Source organism: Rattus rattus, chromosome 5, assembly GCF_011064425.1.
Source record: "Rattus rattus isolate New Zealand chromosome 5, Rrattus_CSIRO_v1, whole genome shotgun sequence".
In the NCBI taxonomy this organism is placed as follows: Eukaryota; Metazoa; Chordata; class Mammalia; order Rodentia; family Muridae; genus Rattus; species Rattus rattus.
This window is the reverse complement of record NC_046158.1, coordinates 109,636,335-109,658,473: the sequence shown is the minus strand read 5'-3', so window position 1 is coordinate 109,658,473 and position 22,139 is coordinate 109,636,335. Positions and strand designations below refer to the sequence as shown.

General features: G+C 39.5%; 1 long non-coding RNA gene across 1 annotated transcript; it reads left to right on the top strand.

Moving 5' to 3' along the window:
• The first annotated feature begins 552 nt into the window (after nt 1-552).
• On the top strand, nt 553-13,842 carry LOC116900630. Its single transcript, XR_004387941.1, has 5 exons — nt 553-684; nt 2,081-2,260; nt 3,888-3,998; nt 12,767-13,072; nt 13,671-13,842. It is a non-coding gene; the product is annotated as an uncharacterized LOC116900630 (long non-coding RNA).
• The last annotated feature ends 8,297 nt before the right edge of the window (nt 13,843-22,139 follow it).

The window sequence follows — 22,139 nt, the reverse complement described above, 5'->3', positions numbered from 1 at the left end:
TGGAAATTACTCTGACAATTATCTTAGGGCTGAGTTTAGGTGCTGCAAGGGTAGCTAGAGGGACATCTGCTGTTGCCCTGCAATACAAGCCTTATGGAGAATTCAGAACTGCCATTGACCTAGATATAAAAAGAACAGAAAGACTTTAACTGACCTCCAAGAATTCCTGTCCTCCCTCTTAGAGATAATCCTTCAAGAATAAGAAAAGATTAGACCTACTGTTATTCCTTTAAAAAGGAGGCTTGTGTGCTGCATTTTAAAAAAATGTTTTTATACAGATCACTCAGGAAGAGTTAAAGACAATTTGGCAAAGATTGTTGGTGGGGTTGCAGACTGATACAACCATTCTGGAAATCAGTCTGGAGGTTCCTCAGAAAATTGGACATTGAACTACCTGAGGATCCAGCTATACCTCTCTTGGGCATATACCCAAAAGATGCCCCAATATATAAAAAAGACACGTGCTCCACTATGTTCATCGTAGCCTTATTTATAATAGCCAGAAGCTGGAAAGAACCCAGATGCCCTTCAACAGAGGAATGGATACAGAAAATGTGGTACATCTACACAATGGAATATTACTCAGCTATCAAAAACAATGACTTTATGAAATTGTAGGCAAATGGTTGGAACTGGAAAATATCATCCTGAGTGAGCTAACCCAATCACAGAAAGACATACATGGTATGCACTCATTGATAAGTGGCTATTAGCCCAAATGCTTGAATTACCCTAGATGCCTAGAACAAATGAAACTCAAGACGGATGATCAAAATGTGAATGCTTCACTCCTTCTTTAAAAGGGGAACAAGAATACCCTTGGCAGGGAAGAGAGAGGCAAAGAGTAAAACAGAGACTGAAGGAATACCCATTCAGAGCCTGCCCCACATGTGGCCCATACATATACAGCCACCCAATTAGACAAGATGGATGAAGCAAAGAAGTGTAGACCGACAGGAGCCGGATGTAGATCGTTCCTGAGAGACACAGCCAGAATACAGCAAATACAGAGGCGAATGCCAGCAGCAAACCACTGAACTGAGAATAGGACCCCTGTTGAAGGAATCAGAGAAAGAACTGGAAGAGCTTGAAGGGGCTCGAGACCCCATATGTACAACAATGCCAAGCAACCAGAGCTTCCAGGGACCAAGCCACTACCTAAAGACTATACATGGACTGACCCTGGACTCTGACCTCATAGGTAGCAATGAATATCCTAGTAAGAGCACCAGTGGAAGGGGAAACCCTGGGTCCTGGTAAGACTGAACCCCAGTGAACTAGACTGTTGGGGGAGGGCGGCAATGGGGGAGGGGAGGAGGAACACCCATAAGGAAGGGGGAGGGGGGAGGGGGATGTTTGCCCGGAAACCAGGAAAGGGAATAACACTCAAAATGTAAATAAGAAATACTCAAGTTAATAAAAAAAAAGTAAAAAAAAAAAAAGATTAAAACAAAGTTCTTAAGAAGAGAGAGCAAGCTCAAGACAAAAGTTGGTTTAAAACCTGGTCCAATTCTTCCCCTTGGCTCAACTCTGGTTTATTGCTTATTAGAGAACGTTTTGTTAAGGCCCATCACTAGTAATGTGATTGAGTTATGATTTTAAGATTAAAACCATGAAAAAAATGGGGGAATGAAAGAATAAAAGAAAAAGCCCCAAATGTTTTATAAGCTGCTAAAATTTTACAAAAGTATGGGAACAGAAACTTCTGAAACTTTCCAGGCTGATATTTGCTTAAGTTTAAACAAGCCAACCAGGTGCATTCCCTCACTGCCCTCCACATCTGCAGTTATTATGTTTAAAAATGCTAGTGCAATGCAGCTCGGGGCTCTTATCCTCTGCTCCTGCGTGAGTTACGAGTTGAGCTTCAGTGCGCCAAATAAAACAAACAAACAAACAAACAAACAACAACAACAACAAAACAACAACAACAAAGCCTCTTGCTGATTACACCAAGAACGCCTCTGGCTGGTGATCCGGAGTGACTGAGTGAGTGTCTCTCCTTGGGGAGGTCTTTCAGTTACTGAGGGAGAAAAAGCCTTATAGAGCTTCAGTTTGTAATTCTGTTTCTATTGTCATCCAGACCCAGAACCTCCAGGTTCGCCAAACAGCAGCAGGCCTCTCAGCAGGCATCCACAGCAGCAGATCCTACTCTCAAAATTAATCCCTCCCTGACAGAGTTGAAAGCCCTGGTCCACAAGGAGCCCGACAAGAATTCATTATTCCTAGAAGAAAAGGCTGCCCCACCCTTACAGGCTGCAAGGTCTGGGCTACGCCATTGCCCCTCCATTTTGCGCTCCCGGTTTTGATTTTGACTCAGACATTGCCAGTGCCATTGAATATACTAAAACAAAACTTTGCTGGGAGGTAGTCTCCTTTAAAGATTTACTTTTAAAGATAAGAAAGTATCTTGCCCTTTTAAAGGAACTGCGGGCTTTGGATCTTGAGCTAACCCAGTGCCCCCTTCTTCCCCAACATGGGTCAGGGTGGGTCTGCTGGTCTCTAGGGCCACAGGTGAAATACCACACTACTCTCATCGTTTTTTTTTCACTGACGGGGGGGGGGGGGAGGCGGGCCCAAAGGGGGTCTCGCTTCTGGTGCCAAGCGCCTGTCTGCATGCGCCCTGCTCCGGGGACAGTGCCAGGTGGGGAGTTGACTGGGACAGTACGCCTGTGAAACTGTAATGCAGTGTTCAAAGGCAAGCTCAGGGAGGACAGAAACCTCCCATGGAGCAGAGGGGCAAAAGCTTGCTTGATCTTAATTTTCAGTATGAAGAATTACAGACCATGAAAGCAGGGCCTCATGATCCTTCTGACCTTTTGGGTTTTAAGCAGGAGGTGTCAGAAAGTTACCACAGGGATAACTGGCTTGAGGAGGCCAGAGACACTAAGCTGCCATGGAATTGGGATGTATACTTTGGAACCTGCCTTAGAAACTCTGGGTACAGAGCTTGACAGATTGATATATTTTGGGGTAAAGTCCAAATATTTTGCTAAGTTGCTTATTGGTATTGGAATTGATAAAAGATGTTTAATTGGCCTATCAGGTTCCTTGTTTAACGCTACTGTTTAGCTTACTTCATTTTTTAAAATTGTTTAATCTTCACGATAGGTGTGACTTTGAGTTTTATGGTTATATTATTACTCTGGGAGAGAGTGCAAGACACAAGATTTTCTGGTTACAGACTAAGGAACACAGTATTTTGGGAGAAAGATTTTGGTTTTGTGTTTAACAAAAAAAAGAGTGATTATGCTCTGGAAACCTCAGAGACAAACTGATCAGATTTGAGAGATGGAGACCGCCTAAAAAATTAGATTTAACAGAATCACACAAAAAGATATCTCTATTCTAAACTTTTGTCTTGAGAGTTGTATTTTGCAGAATGTACCTACTTAAATTCCTAGTCTCAAGGACTTTCAGCTGGGTCTAGTCAAGATGCACATCCACTACAACATTTGCTTCATTCTTCCTACCCCCTACCTGCAATGATATCTCGATGCTCATATACAGCTTGAAGAAGTAATAGAAGAGTCATCACCCCAATTCCCTGGACTTTTGGGAGAGTGAAAGTGGTTCTTGACAGGGAGGAATTAGCTGGATTGAATTGTGCAATCATGAGCCCATTTGGTAACTGAACTAAAATCATATCTTTGCCTTGGTAAAGAATTTATTTTGTTTAAAAAAATAAAGAAAGAAACTAAAAGAAAAAGTTTAAAAGTACAAGGTTTAGAGCCAGTCCTTCTATTGATGCCATTACAAACTTATGAGCTTTATTAGACAGCAGATTGACTCCTTGGCATCCAAACCCCTACAAATTCATTATCAGAGACTTGATTTGGCTGACAGAGGCCTGACTGAGCCCTATGATGATCTGCCTCCTTTGGGAACAGCATAAAATTGAGAGTTATGCTCGCCTTTACTGACATGGGTACCTGTAAGGGGTGTGAGAAGAGGTACTGCAAGGTGAGGACCCTCTTGTCTATCTCTGAGTCCCCTGAGAAGTAAACCTGATTGCATAGAGGTTGGTGTTAATATCTCCCTTGGTTTGGATTTCACAGACAACGTTTCTGTCAAGATTACTAAGGCAAAAGTTCCTCTCCTCTCAAAAAAGACACTGATGCTGCACAAAGTGACTAGAGGATCAGGTCCATGCTTCCCCATTCTGGTTAATGCTCATTTATCCTCACAATGCAATCATCTCCGGCTGCTTGCTGGCCTCATTTAAAAATGTTAAAAAGTGTGTGGGAGGGGGGGATGCCTGGAGCCCAGCACGCTCAGTCTCAGGAATTCTCAGGAATGCTCTGTTCATTGTATGGCCCCTATCTCCAGGAAAATTAAGCCAGTCACAGCCTCTAGCCTTTGGACACCTAGCCAGTTGTCTGTTCTTATCAATGTATACCTGCAATTTATGGTTTAGGGATATAGGAATGGTGGTGGCAGTGATGGATTGTCCTGGGTAACCTCCCGCCTGCTTGTCTTTATAAGCCGCTGTTTTTTGAAATAAGTCTTGAGAGCTTGATCAGGACAGACTTGCTCTCCTTCTTTGTGCCTCCTGGCCCGCATTTTCTCGCCCGCTCCCATATCCACTCTGAACCCCCACTGGCCAGGGCAGAGATGAGCTCTGATGATATCAAATAGTCTTGGTTTCAGTTGCTTAGGTTCCTGCACTTGCCTCTAGGCATTGGGTTGTCTCTGGTGTTTGCTAGTCTTGCTGTTTCTGAGAGTGCAGGAAACTCAGGATGATACATTCTAATTACATTCATTTGTGTAAGAATTTCATGAAGTCATTGTTTTTAATAGCTGACTAGTACTCCATTGTGGAAATATACCACATTTTCTGTATCTGTTCCTCTGTTGAGAGACATCCGGGTTCTTTCCAGCTTCTGGATATTATGAATAAGACTGCTATGAACATAGTGGAGCATGTGTCCTTGTTATATGTTGGAACATCTTTTGGGTCTATGCACAGGTGTTGTATAGCTGGGTACTCAGGTAGTTCAATGTCCAATTTTCAGAGGAGTCTTCAGATTGATTTCAAGAGTGGTTGTAAAAGCCTGCAATCCTACCAAAAATGGAGGACTTTTTCTCCAAGTCTTCGACCACATGTGCTGTCACCTGAGTTTTCTCTTACCAGTCATAACTGGTATCAGATGGAATCTCAAGGTTGTTTTGATTTGTATTTCCCTGATGACTAAGGATGTTGAACATTTCTTTAGGTACTTCTCAGCAATTAGATGTTCCTCAGCTGAAAATTCTTTGTTTAGCCCTGTACCCCATTATAAAAAGAGTTATTTGATTCTCTGGAGTCTAACTTCTTGACTTTTTTGTATGTATTGGATATTAGTACTCTATTGGATATAGAATTGGAAAAGATCTTTTCCCAATCTGTTGGTTGCTGTTTTGTCCTAATGTCCTTTGCCTTACAGAAGCTTTGCAATTTTATGAGATCCCCTTTGTCGATTCTTGGCCTTAGAGAATAACCATTTGTGTTCTGTTCAGGAAATTTTCCTCAGTGCCCATGTGTTGGAGGCTCTTCCCCACTTTTTCGTCTATTAGTTTGAGCACATCTGGATTTATGTGGAGGTCCTTGATCCCCATGGACTTGAACGATGAGAATTGATCGATTTGTATTCTTCATGCTGAACTCCAATTGAACAAGCACTATTCATTGAAAATGCTATCTTTTTCCCCCATTGAATGGTTTTAGCTGCTTTGTCAAAAATCAGTGACCATAGTGTGTGGGTTCATTTCTGGGACTTGAATTCTATTCCATTGATCTACCTGCCCATCTCTGTACCAATACCATACAGTTTTTCTCACTATTCCTCTGTAATACAGCTTGAGGTCAGGGATGGTGAGTCCCCCAGATAATGTTTTATAGTTGAGGATAGTTTTTTATATCATGGGTTATTTTTATTCCAAATTAATTTACAAATTGCTCTTTCTAACACTGAAGAATTGAGTTGGGATTTTGATGAGGATTGCATTGAATCCGTAGATTGCTTTTGGCAAGATGGCCATTTTTTACAATATTAATTTTGCCAATACATGAGCATGGCAGATATTTCTATCTTCTGAGTTCTTCTTCAGTTTCTTTCTTAGAGACTTGAAGTTCTTGTCATACAGATATTTCACTTGTTAGGTTTGGTCACACAGAGGTATTTTATGTTATTTGTAACTATTGTGAAGGGTGTCATTTCTCTATTTTTTTCTCAGCCTGTTTATCCTTTGAGTGAGGAAGGCTATAGATTTGTTTGAATCAATTTTATATCCAGCCAATTTCCTTAAGTTGTTTATCAGGCTTATTAATTCTGTGGTAGAACATTTGGGGTCTTTTAATTACACTATCTTATCATCGGCAAGTAGTGATATTTTGACTTCTCCCTTTTCAATTTGTATCCCTTTTAGCTCTTTTTATTGTCTGATTGCTCTGGCTAGGACTTTAAGTACTATACTGAATAAGTAGGAGGACAGTGGGCAGGCTTGCCTAGTCCCTGATTTTAGTGGGATTACTTCAAGTTTCTCTCCATTAGGTTTGATGTTAGCTACTGGATTGTTGTATATCACTTTTAGAATGTTTAGGTATGGATCTTGGATTCCTGATCTTTCCAAGATTTTTACCATGAAAGGATTTAAAATTTTGACAAATTATTTCTTAGCATATCATGAGATAATCATGTGGGTTTCTTTCTTTCTTTTTTCTTTTTTTTTTTGAGTTTGTTTATATACTTTATTATGTTTGTTTGATTTCCATATATCGAACAATCCCTGCATCCCTAGGGTGAAGACTTCTTGATTATGAAGGATGATTGATTTGATGTGTTCTTAGATTTGGTTTGTAAAATTTTACTGAGTATTTTTGCCTCTGTATTTATGAGGGAAACTGGTCTGAAGTTTTCTTTCTTTGTTGGGTCTTTGTGCTTTAGGTATAAGTGTAATCATGGCTTCATAGAAGGAATTGGGTATTTTTCTTCTCTTTCTATTTTGTGGAATAGTTAAGCCATTATTGCTATTAAGTCTTCTATGAAGCTCTGACAGAATTCTGAACTAAACCCATCTAGTCCTGGGCTTTTTTTGTTTGTTTGTTTGTTTGTTTGTTTGGGAGATTTTTAATGACTGCTTTTATTTCTTTAAGAGTTATGGGGCTGTTTAGATGGTTTATCTGATACTGATTTAACTTTGGTACCTGGTATCTGTCTAGAAAACTGTCCATTTCACCCAGAAATGGACATTTTCCAGTTTTGCTGAATATAGGCTTTTGTAGTAGGATCTGATGACTTTTTTTTTTTCCTCAGATTCCGTTGTTATGTCTCTCTTTTTATTTCTGATTTTGTTAATTTGGATACTCTCTGTTCCCTCTTGTTAGTCTGGCTAAGGGTTTATCTATCTTGTTGATTTTCTCAAAGAAACAGCTTCTGGGGCTGTTGATTCTTTGTACAGTTCTTTGTGTTTCTACTTGGTTAATTTCAGCCCTGAGTTTGATTATTTCCTGCTGTCTACTCCTCTTGGGTGGTGTATTTGCTTCTTTGTGTTCTAGAGTCTTTCTTTAGGTATCCTGTCAAACTGCTAGTGTATGCTGTCTCCAGTTTTTGTTTGTTTGTTTGTTTGTTTGCTCGTTTTTGGAGGCACTCAGAGTTATAAGTTTTCCTCTTAGCACTGCTTTCATTGTGTCCCATAGGTGTGGGTGTGTTGTGCCCTCATTTTCATTAAATTCTAAAATGTCTTTAATTTCTTTATTTCTTCCTTGACCAAGTTAACATTGAGTAGAGCATTTTTTAACTTCCATGTGTATGCTGGCTTTCTGTAGTTTTTGTTGTTATTGAAGACCAGCCTTAATCTGTGGTGATCTGATTGGATGCATTGGATTATTTCTATCTTCTTGTATCTGTTGAGACCTGTTTTGTGACCAATTATATGGTCAGTTTTGGAGATGGTACCATGGAGTGCTGAGAAGAAAGTATATTCTTTTAATTTAGGACAAACTGTTCTATAGATATTTGTTAAATCCACTTGGTTTATAACTTCTGTTATTTTCTCTAAGTCTCTGTTTAGTTTCTGTTTCCATGATCTATCCATTGATTGGAGTGGGGTGTTGAAGTCTCTCACTATTATTGTGCAAGTTGCAATGTGTGCTTTGAACTTTAGTGGGGTTTCTTTTATGACTGTAGTTGCCCTTGTATTTGGAGCATAGATATTCTGGATTAAGGGCTCATTTTGGTGAATTTTTCCTTTGATGAATATGAAGTGTCTTTCCTTATCTTTTTTGGTAACTTTTGGTTAAAAGTCAATTTTTTGAATATTAGAATGGCTACTCCAGCTTGTTTCTAGGAACCATTTGCTTGAAAAATTGTTTTCTAGCCCTTTTCTTTGAAGTAGCATCTGCCTTTTTCACTGAGGTATGTTTTCTGTATGCAGCAAAATGCTGTTTCCTCTTTACCTATCCCGACTCTTAGTCTATGTCTTTTTATTGGGGAATCAAGTCCAAAGGAGATATTAAGGAATAGTAATTGTTTTTTCCTTCTATTTTTTTGTTGTTAGAGGTGGAATTATGTTTTTTTTCACTTTTGGGTTTTGTTTTTGTTGCAAATAAATTACTTTCTTGCTTTTTCTAGGGTGTAGTTCCATCCATTTTCCTACAAATTTTATGATGTTAGTGTTTTTGATAGCTAAGTAGTATTCCATCATATAAAGGAAAAACATTTTTTTTTATATACCTGGGTCTTCAGGTATAATAATCCTTAATTTTCTGGGAAACAGCCTGATTGATTTCCAGTGGTTTACTGAGTAGTAGTTGTCACTTACTACCAGTGGTAAAAATGAACTAGCAGAAATTGATGGAATGGAAAACATAATCCAAATTACATGGAAAAATTATTTTCAGTCAAAACTGTTTTAAAGTCACCAGGAGCATTGACGCACCTGAGAGGAGAGGTAAGACCATACTTCTTCTCCAAGGGAACTGCCTCAAGTGATCAGGACACAGAAACTCAGGGACAGGATTTTCTGGTTTCTACCTGTGCCTCATGATGATGATATTTTTTATTCTCCCTTAAAGAAATACAGGACAGCTTTCTGTTTCTACCTGTGCCTCGAGCTGACCCTGTCCCACAGCTCTCTGTTACCAAATCCTGTGTGGGAAAGAGCTAGACTCTCAGAAATGCAGAGAATCATAAGAGTTCAGTGGAGACCACAACTTCTGCTCACATTCCTGGTCTAAGAGGAACCTGCCTAGAGACCTCTGAACACTAACTGAGGAACTATCTGGGATAGGACCCCTCTGGTCTCTGCCTGTGCCCAGAGCTGAAAGCCAGTCACCAGTAGCACTGAGACACACAAGACAGGTAAGACAGTCACTTCTGAGCCAAGGGACTTTTCTGGAGTCCTCAGGAAACAGGAACCCAGGAGCAGTCTGGGACAGGATCCTAAAGATGAAGAGGTTGTTTTTCTTTTTTAATTTTAAATATCAACCTGCTATGATCATGTGATTATAATAGTGGAGACTAATTCTTATAGAAAGTGTTATAGTTGTGTCCTTTTACAGTGCCATTAATTTTTAATTACACACATATTTTAATATATATTTCAAATTATCTTTCTCTGATTTGTCTCAAAATTTCTGGACAATTCTGTCTCAAAGGAAGAGTACAACAACTGTATTTAGACTGCTCAGAATTAAAGGTTGCTATCAGCACTTTAGTATTTAACCCTATGCTAACGTCTCAGCATTTTCACTACTAGCACCTTTAAAATACATAATTTTAGCAAGCAGAAAATATCATTGAATCATTCTGCAGTGTAGCATCATTGAAGGATAGTGACAAAATTCATCATTGACACAAAAGAGCACTTCTGTTACCTTGTTAAACAAAATTATTTCACTTTTGTATGTAATTATCATCCCAAATCATGAAAAAAAGCCAAGTTTAGATCAAGATTTGGCTCCAAATCTGATTTTATTGCATGTTAAAGTTTAACCTATAAAATGGGAGAAATATGCAGTTTACATGCCGACTCTTATAATTAAATAAATTATAAGGGGAAAAATGTCTGAAATAGTGTATGGCATTTATGGACATCTTCCAAAGAATTATTGCTATTTCTACTTTTATTTTGGAAAATATTTTCATCTCTTTTCACTATGTGCAAATAGTTTTTATCTATCTTTTAAAGGCATTTCTATTACAACAGTCCATAAGGATAAATGACTTTGTAGGAAAAGGAAAGGAAAGGAAAGAAAAGAAAACATTGTGGTTACTCAACAGATTTTCATGACACAAATAAATGGGTCTTTTGTCCAATATGTATATGCTGGATCACTTCTATCCTCATTATAGGTATACTCTTGTAGATCTGTTCCTATAACAAAGTAAATAAAAACACCCAAGTTCAATGTATGGCAGCTCTACACTGAAACAAAAAGTCTTCCCCAAGGGGACTAAGTCTATAGTCAGTCATTTCCCTTGTATTACCCTATTAGTACTGTGGTATTTATTATTCATGCTGTGAGTGACAGTTTCAAAGGGTGTAGAATTCTATGAATTGAAGATTTATCTCTCATCAGCTTCGTTGCAGACAGACAAATCTATATTAACACCCTCAGAGACCCCAACTGATTGTGACACACAGGCAAAGTCAACTATCCCTGAAAGGAATATTGGATTCAAAGATTCACAAAGTCCTAGAAAGTGGTTTAACTGTTTTAGAGAGAAAATCTCTTAGAGGAATATCTTAAATTTTTCAAGGAAGACAGAATAGTGGATGTATATTGTGGTTTCCATAGGCAAAGCTTTATTGCTTGGATGGTAGAAATTCAAGATAACAAAAATAATCCTCAATGCCACCAAAACTGTAGCTGCTTATATTATGAATGCTAATTATGTTCCCTCCCCCCCAAAAAACCACAGTGCTTGCACAAGACTGTCTGCACATAGCTTCTGAGAACCTGCCCCCAGTTGGTTCTGATTGATAAATAAAGATGCCAACAGCCAATAGCTGGAGAGAACAGATAGAGGCGGGATTTTAGGATTTCCAGGGCTTGGGACTGGGAGTAGGGAGAAGGAGAATGATCATGTTGGCAGAGTGTGGAGGAGAGGAGACATGCCAAGCCTGAGAAGAGTGTAGGACAGAGAGACATAGCCAACATGTGAAGAATTGGGAGACTGCAGCCAAGTGGGCTGCCCAACTGGGTCTAGAGCAGCCAATATAAAACATAGAATTAGTAAGTAATAACTCAGGATTTTTGGAAGGGAAGTAGATGTTAACAGCATGGAGGTTAGGTAGTGGCCCAGTTATTCTGTTGTTTCAAGGCTTACTGAAATATAAACTGTGTGTGCCTCTTTCATTTTGGAACATAAACCATTGTGGCAGGTAGCAGACCCTGCTGTCAGGTTTTATTAATATTTCATACTATAACAAGTATCACCACAGCCACCACCACCACATTTCTACCAATAAAAATAACAGTGTGCTTTCATTCAATCAAAAGTTATCACCAAGTCACACACAAGATTACTGTAGGAAGAAGTAATGAGATGGGGGCAGGGAAGAAGGTCACAAGCCCAGAGTAAATCAAGCTCTAGGCACCTATAAATAATAACAGTATTTGACACCAAAATTATATACAAAAGCATACACCAAAAAAGAGAAGTAATCACTTACTGGAACAAGAAGAAAATAGTTCATCTGGGAAGCAATACTGAAACTCAGACTGGAAGCATTTTGGAGAGAGGATGCAGTAGGAGCTAAGACATAATGGGCATGAACATGACAGAAAGAGAGAGGGGAGGGATGTGGGGGGTGGGGGTAGATGCTCAAGGTGCAAAATGACAAATAGTTTTGTGTTATCTATGAACTGTGAAGGCTTCTCACAGCACCAGACCCAACTAATGAAATAGACTGGAACCTGAAGAGCCACTTACAAGCCCAACTGAAGAGGTGTGGCTTTCTTCTACATGTAGTGAGGGAAATTGCTTTCCAGTAGGGAAATATCATATGGACAAAATTGTAGAAAAGGTTAATAAGGAAGAATGAAGCTGTCCTTTAAAAATTTTTGGGAATAAATTGGGTTGTATATATATAGTCAGAAACTCAAAGTTTTTGCCAGCAAACAGAAAATAGATACCTCATAAGTGAGGAAAGAAAAATCAATCAATCAATCAAAGAAACAAATAAACAAACAATAGCAAAAAACAAACAACAAACAAAACAAAACAAAAATAGAAAGAACAGACAGAATGCAAGCAGGAAAATATAATTTTTAGCCCTGAATCATTTGGATCTCTGACTTTTGAGTTGATTCTGGAATAGCCATGATCACTTTGTCCAATCTGTTCATCTCTGTTCACTATATCCAGGGGTACATATCTATACCATGTTATATGTATCTCCTGAAAATAATCAACATACCATCCCATTCTGAGTTTTAGGCTCTGGCTGAGTTTTCACATTTGGGACCTGAGATCACCAATAGTTGGGCCAGTGGACAGCATGCATAAAATGATAAGGCAAGAAAGGGTGAGGAGATAGATTTAAGAATTGTTATTATATAATGTGGGGAAAGAGTCCTAAAATGCCATAGTCACTTTAAAAACCAGCATCTGGAGCTCACTGCTCCCAAACACCGTGGGAGAGATAGCTCACCGCCGAGACAGGTGGGCACGCCTGAGACTGCAGAGCAGAAGAGACCACCAACACTGCCCACCCATGCCCACATCCCTGGCCCAAGAGGAAACTGTATACGGCCTCTGGGTTCCCTTGGATAAGGGCACAGGAGCAGCAAGTCCGCTGCATCTGAGACACCGCCAGAACCTGAAGGGACCGACCAGATAAACAGTTCTCTGCACCCAAATCCTGTGGGAGGGAGAGCTAAACCTTCAGAGAGGCAGACACGCCTGAGAAACCAGAAGAGACTACACTCTGCCCACATCTCTGACTCCAGAGGAAAACACCAAACGCCATCTGGAACCCTGGTGCACGGAAGCTCCCGGAAAGGGCAGCACAGATCTTCCTGGTTGCTGCCCCTGTGGAGAGCTCAAAAGCAACACCCCACGAGCAAACTTGAGCCTGGGGACCACAGGTAAGACACCTTTCCTGCTCCAAGTAACCTGCCTGGTAAACTCAAGACACAGGCCCACAGGAACAGCTGAAGACATGTAGAGAGGAAAAACTACACGCCCGAAAGCAGAACACTCTGTTCCCATAACAGGCTGAAAGAAAACAGGAAAACAGGTCTGCAGCACCACTGACACAGAGGCTTATAGGACAGTCTAGCCACTGTCAGAAATAAAAGAACAAAGTAACACTAGAGATAATCTGATGGGGAGAGGCAAGCTCAGGAACCCAAGCAACAGAAACCAAGACTACATGGCATCATCGGAGCCCAATTCTCCCACCAAAGCAAACATGGAATTTTCAAACACACCAGAAAAGCAAGATCTAGTTTCAAAATCATATTTGATCATGATGCTGGAGGACTTCAAGAAAGACATGAAGAATTCCCTTAGAGAAACACAGGAAAACATAAATAAACAAGTAGAAGCCTACAGAGAGGAATCACAAAAATCCCTGAAAGAATTCCAGGAAAACACAATCAAACAATTGTAGGAATTAAAAATGGAAATAGAAGCAATCAAGAAAGAACACATGGAAACTACCCTGGATATAGAAAACCAAAGGAAGAGACAAGGAGCTGTAGATACAAGCATCACCAACAGAATACAAGAGATAGAAGAGAGAATCTCAGGAGCAGAAGATTCCATAGAAATCATTGACTCAACTGTCAAAGATAATGGAAAACGGAAAAAGCTATTGATCCAAAACATACAGGAAATCCAGGAATCAATGTGAAGGTCAAACCTAAGGATAATAGGTATAGAAGAGAGTGAAGACTCCCAGCTCAAAGGACCAGTAAATATCTTCAACAAAATCATAGAAGAAAACTTCCCAAACCTAAAGAAAGAGAGGCCCAGAAACATACAAGAAGCCTACAGAACTCCAAATAGATTGGACCAGAAAAGAAACACCTCCCGTCACATAATAGTCAAAACACCAAATGCACAAAATAAAGAAAGAATATTAAAAGAAGTAAGGGAAAAAGGTCAAGTAACATATAAAGGCAGACCTATCAGAATCACACCAGATTTTTGCCAGAGACAATGAAAGCCAGAAGATCCTGGACAGATGTCATACAGACCCTAAGAGAGCACAAATGCCAGCCCAGGCTACTGTATCCTGCAAAACTCTCGATTAACATAGATGGAGAAACCAAGATATTCCAGGACAAAACCAAATTTACACAATATCTTTCTACAAATCCAGCACTACAAACGATAATAAATGGTAAAACCCAACATAAGGAGGCAAGCTACACCCTAGAAAAAGCAAGAAACTAATCATCTTGGCAACAAAACAAAGAGAAGAAAAGCACACAAACATAACCTCACATCCAAATATGAATATAACAGGAAGCAATAATCACTATTCCTTAATATCTCTCAATATCAATGGTCTCAACTCCCCAATAAAAAGACATAGATTAACAAACTGGATATGCAATGAGGACCCTGCATTCTGCTGCCTACAGGAAACACACCTCAGAGACAAAGACAGACACTACCTCAGAGTGAAAGACTGGAAAACAACTTTCCAAGCAAATGGTCAGAAGAAGCAAGCTGGAGTAGCCATTCTAATGTCAAATAAAATCAATTTTCAACTAAAAGTCATCAAAAAAGATAAGGAAGGACACTTCACATTCATCAAAGGAAAAATCCACCAAGATGAACTCTCAATCCTAAATATCTATGCCTCAAATACAAGGGCACCTACATACATAAAAGAAACCTTACTAAAGCTCAAAACACACATTGCACCTCACACAATAATAGTGGGAGATTTCAACACCCCACTCTCATCAATGGATAGGTCATGGAAACAGAAATTAAACAGAGACATAGACAGATTAAGAGAAGTCATGAACCAAATGGACTTAACAGATATTTGTAGAACATTCTATCCTAAAGCGAAAGGATATACATTCTTCTCAGCACCTCATGGTACTTTCTCCAAAATTGACCATATAATTGATCAAAAAACAGGCCTCAACAGATACAGAAAGATAGAAATAATCCCATGCGTGCTATCAGACCACCACAGGCTAAAGCTGGTCTTCAATATCAATAAGGGAAGAATGCCCACATATACGTGGAAGTTGAACAATGCTCTACTCAACGATAACCTGGTCAAGGAAGGAATAAAGAAAGAAATTAAAGACTTCTTAGAATTTAATGAAAATGAAGGTGCAACATACACAAACTTATGGGACACAATGAAAGCTGTGCTAAGAGGAAAACTCATACCTCTGAGTGCCTGCAGAACAAAACAGGAGAGAGCATATGTCAGCAGCTTGACAGCACACCTAAAAGCTCTAGAACAAGAAGAAGTGAATACACCCAGGAGGAATAGAAGGCAGGAAATAATCAAACTCAGAGCTGAAATCAACCAAGTAGAAACAGAAAGGACCATAGAAAGAATCAACAGAACCAAAAGTTGGTTCCTTGAGAAAATCAACAAGATAGATAAACCCTTAGCCAGACTAATGCGAGGACAGAGAGGGTGTGTCCAAATTAACAAAATGAGAAATGAAAAGGGAGACATAACTACAGAATCAGAGGAAATTCAAAAAATCATCAGATCCTACTACAAAAGCCTATATTCAACAAAACTTGAAAATCTACAGGAAATGGACAATTTCCTAGACAGATATGAGGTACTGAAGTTAAATCAGGAACAGATAAACCATTTAAGCAACCCCATAATTCCTAAGGAAATAGAAGCAGTCAATAAAGTTCTCCCAACTAAAAAGAACCCAGGTCCAGACGGGTTTAGTGCAGAATTCTATCAGACCTTCATAGAAGACCTCATACCAATACTATCCAAACTATTCCACAAAATTGAAACAGATGGAGCACTACCGAATTCCTTTTATGAAGCCACAATTACTCTACTACCTAAACCACACAAAGACCCAACAATGATACTGTGGTTAGGACAAATGGGCAACCAACAGATTGGGAAAAGATCTTTACCAGTCCTACAACAGATAGAGGGCTTATATCCAAAATATACAAAGAACTCAAGAAGTTAGACCACAGGGAGAACTTCAGACCAATTTCCCTTATGAATATCGACGCAAAAATACTCAATAAAATTCTGGCAAACCGAATCCAAGAGCACATCAAAACAATCATCCACCATGATCAAGTAGGCTTCATCCCAGGCATGCAGGGATGGTTTAATATACGGAAAACCACCAACGTGATCCATTATATAAACAAACTGAAAGAACAAAACCATATGATCATTTCATTAGATTCTGAGAAAGCATTTGACAAAATTCAAAACCCCTTCATGATAAAAGTCCTTGAAAGAATAGGAATTCAAGGCCCATACGTAAACATAGTAAAAGCCATATACAGCAAACCAGTTGCTAACATTAAACTAAATGGAGAGAAACTTGAAGCAATCCCACTAAAATCAGGGACTAGACAAGGCTGCCCACTCTCTCCCTACTTATTCAATATAGTTCTTGAAGTTCTAGCCAGAGCAATCAGACAACAAAAGGAGATCAAGGGGATACAGATTGGAAAAGAGAAGTCAAAATATCAGTATTTGCAGATGATATGATAGTATATTTAAGTGATCCCAAAAGTTCCACCAGAGAACTACTAAAGCTGATAAACAACTTCAGCAAAGTGGCTGTGTATAAAATTAACTCAAATAAATGAGTAGCCTTCCTCTACACAAAAGAGAAACAAGCCGAGAAAGAAATTAGGGAAACGACACCCTTCATAATAGTCCCAAATAATATAAAATACCTTGGTGTGACTTTAACCATGCAAGTAAAAGATCTGTACCATAAGAACTTCAAGACTCTGAAGAAAGAAATTGAAGAAGACCTCAGAAGATGGAAAGATCTCCCATGCTCATGGATTGGCAGGATTAATATAGTAAAAATGGCCATTTTACCAAAAGCGATCTACAGATTCAATGCAATCCCCATCAAAATACCAATCCAATTCTTCAAAGAGTTAGACCGAACAATTTGCAAATTCATCTGCAATAACAAAAAACCCAGGATAGCTAAAACTATCCTCAACAATAAAAGGACTTCTGGGGGAATCACTCTCCCTGAACTCAAGCAGTATTACAGAGCAATAGTGATATAAACTGCATGGTATTGGTACAGAGACAGACAGATAGACCAATGGAATAGAATTGAAGACCCAGAAATGAACCCACACACCTATGGTCACTTGATTTTTGACAAAGGAGCCAAACCCATCCAATGGAAAAAAGATATCATTTTCAGTAAATGGTGCTGGTTCAACTGGAGGTCAACATGTAGAAGAATGCAGATCGATCCATGCTTATCACCCTGTACAAAGCTTAAGTCCAAGTGGATCAAGGACCTCCACATCAAACCAGAACACTCAAACTAATAGAAGAAAAACTGGGGAAGCATCTAGTGAATGTGGGCACAGGAGAAAATTTCCTGAACAAAACACCTTATGCTTATGCTCTCAGATCAAGAATCAACAAATGGGATCTCATAAAACTGCAAAGCTTCTGTAAGGCAAAGGACACTGTGGTTAGGACAAATGGGCAACCAACAGATTGGGAAAAGATCTTTACCAGTCCTACAACAGATAGAGGGCTTATATCCAAAATATGCAAAGAACTCAAGAAGTTAGACCACAGGGAGACAAATAACCCTATTAAAAAATGGGGTTCAGAGCTAAACAAAGAATTCACAGCAAAGGAATGCTGAATGGCTGAGAAACACCTAAAGAAATGTTCAACATCTTTAGTCATAAGGGAAATGCAAATCAAAACAACCCTGAGATTTCACCTCTCTCCAGTCAGAATGCCCAAGATCAAAAACTCAGGTGACAGCAGATGCTGGCGAGGATGCGGAGAAAGAGGAACACTCCTCCATTGTTGGTGGGGTTGCAGACTGGTACAACCATTCTGGAAATCAGTCTGGAGGATCCTCAGAAAATTGGACATTGAACTACCTGAGGATCCAGCTATACCTCTCTTGGGCATATACCCAAAAGATGCCCCAACATATAACAAAGACACGTGTTCCACTCTGTTCATAGCAGCCTTATTTATAATAGCAAGAACCTGGAAAGAACCCAGATGCCCTTCAACAGAGGAATGGATACAGAAAATGTGGTACATCTACACAATGGAATATTACTCAGCTATCAAAAACAATGACTTTATGAAATTCATAGGCAAATAGAGAGAACTGGAAAATATCATCCTGAGTGAGGTAACCCAATCACAGAACAACACACATGGCATGCAATCATTGATAAGTGGCTATTAGCCCAAATGCTTGAATTATCCTAGGTGCACAGAACACATGAAACTCAGATGGATGATCAAAATGTGAATGCTTCACTCCTTCTTTAAAAGGGGAACAAGAATACCCTTGGCAGGGAACAGGGAGGCAAAGATTAAAACAGAAGCAAAAGGAACACCCATTCAGAGCCTGCCCCACATGTGGCCGATACATATACAGCCACCCAATTAGACAAGATGGATGAAGCAAAGAAGTGCAGGCTGACAGGAACCGGATGTAGATCTCTCCTGAGAGACACAGCCAGAATACAGCAAATACATAGGCGAATGCCAGCAGCAAACCACTGAACTGTGAACGGTACCCCCGTTGAAGGAATCAGAGAAAGGACTGGAAGAGCTTGAAGGGACTCGAGACCCCATATGAACAACAATGCCAAGCAAGCAGAGCTTCCAGGGACTAAGCCACTACCCAAAGACTATACATGTATTGCCACTGGGCTCCAACCTCATAGGTAGCAATGAATATCCTAGTAAGAACACCAGTGGAAGGGGAAGCCCTTTGCCCTGCTAAGACTGAACCCCCAATGAATGTGATTGTTGGGGAGAGGGCGGTAATGGGGGCAGGATAGGGAGGGGAACACCCATCTAGAAGGGGAGGAGGAGGGGGAGTGCTTAGGGTGATGTTGGTCCGGAAACCGGGAAAGGGAACAACAATCGAATTGTAAGTAAGAAATACTCAAGTTAATAAAGAGAAAAAAAAAACAAGAAAGAAAGAAATGTAAATAAGAAATACCTAAATTAATAAAGATGAAAAAAATAACGATGGAGGAAAAAAAACATAAACAAGCCCTCCAAAATAAATAGAAAAAGAAAAATAAAAACACTAAAAAAAATAGAGTCTAGGTGGAGAAAAAAATACCTCAGAGTAGATCCTTAAAGATTAGTGTAATGTGGGAATAGTCCTCTTGCTTACCACCCTCTCTAGACATGTTTCTGCCTCAACCCCCATTGCTGCAACAAGTTTTGTGAAAAAATGGCTTAATTTATAGGGGAGATATCCTGTTTTAAGTATCAGGAAAATGAAAGTAAATCACTGTTGCCTTGCAACTTGGTCTGATTCCCCATGAATGACAATAAATTTTCAGCTTTGCTATGTATGGAACAAATGATGTCTGCAGGGACATTATCTACCAGCAACAGTTATTATTTCTGAATAAGACTATGCTGGCAGAGTATAGACATCATTGCTACAAATAACAGAAATTTTTTTCAGTTATTCATCAATCAACACAGTTATCTATTTCCCCCAGCTCAGATAAGCAATTAGGACATGGTCCTTGGACACTACACTGACTTATTTCTAACTCTATTCCTGTCTTATTTCAGAGAATTCTAGCAAACAGGAATTCTCAAATCCACGTATTACTTTTTACTAAAGAAGTCCTAAAATTCTTTAAATCCAAGTTCTCAGTGATTACAAAAGGAACAATCTAAACTGATTTTTCTACTAGTTGATGGCACTTTTTTTTAAGATTGATGATTTTTTTTTAATTGGGTATTTCTTATTTACATTTTAAATTGTTATTCCCTTTCCCGGTTTCCTGTCTATCAGCCCCCTAGCCTCTCCTCCTTCCCTACTATAAGGGTGTGCCACTCACCATCCACCCCTACAAGAGCTCCCCACCCCCGACAATCCCCTACACAGGGGGTCCAATCTTGGCAGGACTAAGGGCTTCTCCTTCCATTGGTGCCCAGCAAGACCATCCTTTGCTACATATGCAGTTGGAGCGATGGGTCAGTCCATGTATAGTCTTTGGGTAGTGGTTTAGTCCCTGGAACCTCTGGTTGGTTGGCATTGTTGTTCTTATGGGGTTGCAAATCCGTTCAGCTCTTTCAATCCTTTCTCTATGTCCTCCAACGGGGGTCCCATTCTCAGTTCAGTGGTTTGCATTCACCTCTGTATTTGACATGTTCTGGCTGTGTCTCTCAGGAGAGATCTATAGCTGGTTCCAGTCACAATGCACTTCTTAGCTTCATCAATATTATCTACTTTTGGTGAATATATATATATATATATGGGACAGGCTCTGAGTGGTGATTCCTTTAGTCTCTGCTCTAAACTTTGCCTCCCTATCCCCTCCCATGGATATTTTTGTTCCTCTTTTTAAGAAGGAGTGAAGCATCCACAGTTTGGTCATCCTTCTTCTTGAGTTTCATCTAGTCTGTGAAGTGCACCTTGGGAATTTGAGCTTTAGAGCTAATATTCACTTATCTGTGGGTGCATACTATGTGTGTTTTTTTCTGTGATTGAGTTACCTCACTCAGGATGATAATTTTCTAGTTCCATTCATTAGCCTATGACTTTCATGAAGTCATTGTTTTTGATAACTAAGTAGTACTCCATTGTGTAGATGTACCACATTTTCTGTATCCATTCCTCTGATGAAGGGTATCTGGGTTCTTTCCAGCTTCTTGCTATTATAAATAAGGCTGCTACAAACATAGTGGAGCAGGTGTCTTTGTTGTATGTTGGAGCATCCTTTGGGTATATGCCCAAGAGAGGTATAGCTGGGTCCTCAGGTAGTGCAATGTCCAATTTTCTGAGGAACCTCCAGACTGATCTCCAGAGTTTTTGTACCAGTTTGCAATCCCACCAACAATGGAGGAATATTCCTTCTTCTCCACATCCTCGCCAGCATCTGCTGTCACCTGAGGTTTTTTTTTTTTTTTTAATCTTAGCCATTCTGGCTGCTCTGAGGTGGATTCTCAGGATTGTTTTGATTTGCATTTCCCTGATAACTAAGGATGTTGAACATTTCTTTAGGTGCTTCACAGCCATTCAGTATTTTCCTCAGCAGAAAATTTTTTGCTTAGCTCTGTACCCCATTTTTAATAGGATTATTTGATTGTCTGGAGTCTAACTTCTTGAGTTCTCTTTATATTTTGTATATTAGCCCTCCATCAGATGTAGGATTCAAAAAGATCTTGCCATTTTGTCCTACTGACAGTGTCCTTTGCCTTACAGGAGTTTTGCAGTTTTATAAGGTCCCACTTCTCGATTCTTGATCTTAGAGCATAAGCCATTGGTGGTTTGTTCAGAAAATTTTCCCAGTGCCCATTTGTTTGAAACTTTCCCCCAGTTTTACTTCTGTTAGTTTCAGTGTTTGTCGTTTGATGGGGAGGTCCTTGATCCACTTGGACTTGACCTTTGGACAGGGTAATAAGAATGGATAGATTTGCATTCTTCTACATGCTGACCTCCAGTTGAAGCAGCACCATTTGGTGAAAATGCTCTTTTGTCCATTGGATGGTTTCAGCTCCTTTGTCAAAATCAACTAACCTAGGTGTGTGGGTTCATTTCTGGGTCTGGGACTGGGTATTCAATTCTATTCCACTGATCTACCTGCCTGTCTCTGTACCAACACTGTACATTATTGCTCTGATGTGAGGGATGGTGATTCCTTCAGATGTTCTTTTAGTGTTGATTATACTTTTCCCTAACTGGGTTTTTGTAATTCCAAAAGAATTTACAAATTGCTCTTTCTAATTCAATGAAGAATTGAGTTTGAATTTTGATGTTGAATGCATTGATTCTGTAGATCACTTTTGGTAAAATGGCCATTTTTACTATATTAATCATGTCAAACCATGAGCATGGAAGGTATATCCATCTTCAAAGATCTTCTTCTATTTGTTTCTTCAGTGAATGACTTGAAGTTCTTGCCATACAGATCTTTCACTTACTTGGTTCAAGTCACACGGAGGTATTTTATATT